This window comes from Homarus americanus, unplaced genomic scaffold (genome assembly GCF_018991925.1).
Source record: "Homarus americanus isolate GMGI-L3 unplaced genomic scaffold, GMGI_Hamer_2.0 scaffold23578, whole genome shotgun sequence".
NCBI classification, from domain to species: Eukaryota; Metazoa; Arthropoda; class Malacostraca; order Decapoda; family Nephropidae; genus Homarus; species Homarus americanus.
The window spans coordinates 9,563,473-9,569,784 of record NW_024733231.1 but is presented as its reverse complement, the minus strand read 5'-3'; positions in this window follow the sequence as shown (position 1 = coordinate 9,569,784).

The window sequence follows — 6,312 nt, the reverse complement described above, 5'->3', positions numbered from 1 at the left end:
TCGCGGCAGGATGATGAACCGGCGATGACAAGGTGATGATGATTATGATGACCGCGGTGATGATGATCATGGATGACCGCGCGGAGATGATGCATTATGATGACCGCGCAGGATGAATTGGCGATGACCGGCGTTGGTGATGATGAAACTGGGATGACTGGCAGTATGGCTATGATGACCAGTAAGTGATGATGAATATGATGACCGGCGTGATATTATGATGACCGGTGCGATGATGATGAAGGCAGATGATGCATATGATGCATAGTGCAGGAGTGATATTATGACATGATGGCAGGAGTGATGAAATGGTGATGGACAGGCAGGATGATGATATGATGACAAGGGCAGATGATGCATATGAGGACAGGCAGATGATGAAACAGTGATGACTGGCAGGATTATGCGCAGATGATATGATGACTGGGCAGGATGATGGCTATGATGACTGCAAGAGGATATTATGATGACTGCGCAGATGATGACAGATGATCATGGCAGATGATGATGATGATGAACAGGCAGATGGTATGATGACTGCAGGATGATATGATGACAGTAAGTAGATATGGCAGGATGACATGAGATGACAGGCAGGAGGATGAAACAGGATGAACTGGCGCAGGAGGCAGGATGATTATGATGACCAGGCAGATGATGATATGATGATCAGGCAGGATGATGAAACGAGATGATCAGGCAGGATATTTGAACGGCGACCGCGCAGGATGATATGATGACCGCGCAGGATGACATGATGACCGGCAGATATGATGATGACTGGCGGCGATAGGCAGGATGACATGATGATCAAGGCAGGGCGATGACATGATGACCGCGGCAGGATGATGGCGATGACGCGATGAGACAGGGATGATGAAACCAGGATGATCAAGGCAGATGCATTGGAGATGAAGGCAGGAGGGACAGGTAGGAGCGGGTAGGAGGAGGAGGACAGGTAGGAGGAGAGGACGTAGGAGGAGGAACAGGAGGGACAGGTAGAGGAGACAGGAGGACAGGTAGGAGGAGGAGCAGGAGGGACAGGTAGGAGCAGGTAGGAGCAGGGAGGACAGGGTAGGAGGAGGAACAGGAGGACAGGAGGAGGGGTAGGGGAGGAGCAGGAGGACAGGTAGGAGGAGGAGCAGGAGGACAGGTAGGAGGAGCAGGAGGACAGGTAGGAGGAGGAAACAGGAGGACAGGTAGGAGCAGGTAGGAGGAGCAGGAGGACAGGTAGGAGGAGGAGCAGGAGGACAGGTAGGAGGAGGAAACAGAGAGGACAGGTAGGAGGAGGAACAGGAACAGTGAGGAGGAGGAACAGGAGGACAGGTAGGGAGCAGGTAGGAGGAGAGGAGGACAGGTAGATGAGAGCAGGATGAGCAGGAGGAGGAATGATGACGTAGGAGGAGGAACAGAGGACAGGTAGGAGCAGGTGAGCAGGAGGACAGGTAGGAGGAGTGAACAGGAGGACAGGTAGAGGAGCAGGAGGACAGGTAGGAGGAGGAAACAGGAGGACAGGTAGGAGCAGGTAGGGAGCAGGAGGACAGGTAGGGAGGGAGGAGCAGGAGGACAGGTAGGAGGAGCAGGAGGACAGGTAGGAGGAGGAACAGGAGACAGGTAGGAGCAGGTAGGGAGGAGCAGGAGGACAGGTAGGAGGAGGAGCAGGAGGACAGGGTAGGAGGGAGGAAACAGGAGGACAGGTAGGAGCAGGTAGGGAGGAGCAGGAGGACAGGTAGGAGGAGGAGCAGGAGGACAGGTAGGAGGAGGAACAGAGGACAGGTAGGAGGAGAGGAACAGGACAGGTAGGAGGAGCAGTGATGACAGGTAGGAGTGACAGGAGGACAGGCAGTGATGATGATGATGACTGAGGGCAGGTATGGGACATGGCAGGTGATGATGATGGATGACAGGCAGATGACATGATGACGGGCGGCATGGTTTATGGATGACGTGTACGATGATGGCATGGATGACGTGTGGTGTGGTTGTGGGTGACAAGGCAGAGGTGATGATCGACAGGTGATGATGTGATGGATGACAAGGCAGGATGATGATATGATGATCATGGTAGGATGATGATATGATGATTGCGTGGATGATGAAACTGGTGATGACAAGGCAGATGATGAGCTATGATGACAGGCAGGATGATGAAGTGATGATAGGCAGGAGCAGGCAGGATGATATGATGACGCGGCGGAGATGATTATGATGAGAGATGGCAGGATGATGTGATGATTGCGCAGAGGCGGATGATAAACAGGATGATCAAGGTGGCTGGCAGATGATATGATGACCGCGCAGTGATGATGACATGATGACTGGCGGTGATGGCTTGATGATCATGGCAGGATGATGAACGCGGCTGGCAGGATGAGGATGACGGCGGTATGAGAAGGGATGATGCGATGACGGCGGAGCGATATTGGATGACGGGCAGGATGATGGCATGATATCAGGCAGGAGATGACAGATGAGGCGGTGATATGGGCGACAGGATGACAGGCAGGATGATGAAACTGGCGATGACGCGCAGGCGATATGATGACTGGCAGGAGGATGGTTGGATGACACAGGCGGGATGGATATGATGATCGGTGCAGATGATATTATGGATACGAGAGGATGGATTGGGCGAGGAGGATGAACAGGCGATGACAGGGATATGAGTGATGACATGGATGACAGCGCAGGATGATGGCAGGAGGACGGGCAGTGATGATGAGGCGGCGATGACAGGATGACTATATATTATGATGACAGTGAGCAGGAGGGTGAGCATGCGGTGAGTGATGATATTGGATGACAGAGTGAGGAGGAGCAGAACAGAGGACAGGAGCAGGGAGGAGGAGGACAGGTGGGAGGAGGAGCAGGAGGACAGGAGGAGCAGGAGGACAGGGAGGAGAAACAGGAGGACAGGAGCAGGGGAGGACAGGTAGGAGGAGCAGGAGGACAGGAGGAGGAACAGGAGGACAGGTAGAGCAGGTAGAGTGAGAGCAGGAGGACAGGAGCAGGAGGAGGGAGGACAGGTAGGAGGAGGAGCAGGAGGACAGGTAGGAGGAGGAACAGGAGGACAGGTAGAAGGTAGGAGACAGAGGACAGGTAGGAGGAGGAGAGGAGGACAGGAGGAGGAGGACAGGAGGACAGGTAGGAGGGGACAGGAGGACAGGGGGAGGAGGAACAGAGACAGGTAGGAGGGGAGCAGGAGGACAGGTAGGAGGAGGAAACAGGACAGGTAGGAGCAGGGTAGGAGGAGCAGGAGGACAGGTAGGAGGAGGAGCAGGAGGACAGGTAGGAGGAGCAGGAGGACAGGTAGGAGGAGGAACAGGAGGGACAGGTAGGAGCAGGAGGAAGGGAGGACAGGTAGGAGGACAGAGCAGGAGGTAGGAGGAGCAGAGGACAGGGAGGAACAGGAGGACAGGTAGGAGGAGGAAACAGGAGGACAGGTAGGAGGAGGAACAGGAGACAGGTAGGAGGAGGACAGAGGAGGACAGGTAGGAGGAGGAGCAGGAGGACAGGTGGGAGGAGGAACAGGAGGACAGGAGAGGAGCAGGAGGATTGCAGGAGGAGGAACAGGATGAGCGGGAGGAAGTAGGATGACAGGCAGGAGGAGGACAGATGACAGGTAGGAGGAGAACAGGAGGACAGGTAGGGAGGACAGGAGGACAGGTGAGGAGGAAACAGGAGGACAGGTAGAGGAACAGGAGGACAGGTAGAGGAGGAGCAGGAGGACAGGAGGAGGAGGACAGGAGGACAGGTAGGGAGGAGGAGCAGGAGGACGGGTGAGGGGAGGAGGCAGGAGGACAGGTAGGAGTGGAGGACAGGTGAGGAGTGATGAGGAGGACAGGTAGGAGGAGGAACATGATGGGTGCAGGTGATGAACAGGAGGCAGGATGGCAGGAGGAGAGCAGGAGGACAGGTGAGCAGGAGGATGGTGAGGAGGCGGGAGGACAGGTGAGGAGGGGAGGACGAAGGAGACAGGATGGCAGGAGGACAGGGGAGGAGAAAGGGAGACAGGAGGGACAGGTAGGAGGAGGAGCAGGTAGGAGGACAGGAGGACAGGTAGAGAGGAGCAGGAGGACAGGAGATGGGAGGAGCAGGAGGACAGGTAGGAGCAGATGACAGAGTGGGTGGAGGAAAGGTAGGAGAAGCACAGGTAGGAGGAGCAGGAGGACAGGTGAGGAGGAACAGGAGGACAGGTAGGGAGGAGGAGCAGGAGGGTGTAGGAGGTGACAGGTGGGAGGAGGAGGCAGGAGGCAGGACGAGGTAGGAGGAGAGGGAGGACAGGTAGGAGGAGGAGCAGGAGGACAGGAGGAGGACAGGAGGACAGGTAGGAGAGGAGGACAGGTAGAGGAGGAACAGGAGGACAAGGTAGGAGGAACGGGGGGGAGGAGACGGAGGAGGTAGGGAGGCAGGAGGACAGGTGAGGAGGAACAGGAGGACAGGTAGGAGGACAGGAGTGCAGGAGGAGGAGGAGGACAGGTAGGGGAGCAGGTAGGAGGAGCAGGAGGACAGGTGGAAACAGGAGGACAGGAGGGAGGACAGGAGGACAGGTAGGAGGAGCAGGAGGACAGGTAGGAGGACAGGAGGACAGGTAGGAGGAGGACAGGAGGACAGGTAGGAGGAGGAACAGGAGGACAGTAGGAGGAAGGAGGACAGGTAGGGTGTGAGGAGGAGCAAGGACAGGTAGGAGGTGGAACGAGGAGGACAGGTAGGAGGAGGAAACAGGAGGACAGGTAGGAGGAGGAACAGGAGGACAGGAGGAGGAACAGGAGGACAGGGAGGAGGAAGGAGGACAGGTAGGAGGAGCAGGAGGACAGGTAGGAGGAGGAGCAGGAGGACAGGTAGGAGGAGGAAACAGGAGGACAGGTAGGAGGAGGAGCAGGAGGACAGTAGGAGGAGCAGGAGGACAGGTAGGAGGAGGAGCAGGAGGACAGGTAGGAGGAGGAGCAGGAGGACAGGTAGGAGGAGGAGCAGGAGGACAGGTAGAAGGAGCAGGAGGACAGGTAGAAGGAGGAGCAGTGAGTTTGGACAAATGATGAGCAGGACAGGAGGATGTATGCCAGATTCATGAACCAAGGGAAGGCAGAGTGTAGAAGGGCTGAAAAAGCGTTGCGGAGGTGGATAGCAAGAGAGGTCAGGTTAAATGCAAAGGCTTTTACCGCTACGCAAAATCGAAATTAAAAACACGATTAGGCACATCAGATCTGACGCTTGAAGATGGTAGTTACGCATATTCTGATCAGGATATGGTAGAAGCTCGGAACAAATTCTTTTCCTCAGTGTTCATAAGCGAGGATGTGAACAATCTTCCTGAGTTTGAGGACAAACTGTTTGACAGAGTGCTGACCCACATTGTGTTCTCAGAAGGAGTTATACAAAATAAATTGTCAAAGCTAAAGGTTCATAAGAGTCCCAGCCCTGACACGGTGCATCCAAAAGTGCTAAGAGAGTTGTGCAACGAACTTGCTGACCCCCTGAAGATACTGTTTTGTAAATGTCTGGATGAGCAAAAGGTTCCCAGTGACTGGAATATGGCTTATGTGAGTCCTATATTCAGGAAGGGCAATGGTCACTCCACGAATAATTATAGACCAGTGAGTCTGACCAGCATAATATGTAAAGTACAATACTTGAGAGCATTACAGTCAACCCTCACTTTACGCGGTTAATTCAACCCACAGGGTACCGCGGAAAGTGAGAAACGTGTAAAGTGAACAACATAACATATGGGATTAATTGAAATAGAGACCGGCTGACACCCAAATTCCACTTTTTCCGACACAATACCTATGTTCTAGTAAAAATAACATCTTAATTTTATGATGGTACATGCACACAATTAATACTTAAGAGAAATAGAGAAATACAGTCGCCAAGTTAATGTCCATTCAAATAATGGACTCAACTCCCTCCCCCTCTTCTCACACTACACACGCTGGCTCTTCCCTCTCTGAGAATTTTTTTTGGGAAAACCACTAGATCTTAAGGTATTGTAATAAATAATACCTCAAACTAAAGTTAGGATAATATAATTGACATTGCTGGATTTCTTGTAAGACCAGGAATATTTTGAATATAAATGTCATATATTTTGCACAAAAGATAACATATTTACTCAGAGTAAACAAAATACTTACATTAGATCTAAAATTTGTATGACTAATGCAAAATCTATGATGTTTATATTCAAAATGATCATCAAATTGTAAGAATTCCAGCAATGTAAATTATATTCTTGCCGGGTAATTTGTATGAATTTTATGAGCTAAAACAAATACTGTATCTTCAGTTAATAAAAAAAAAATATTCTTC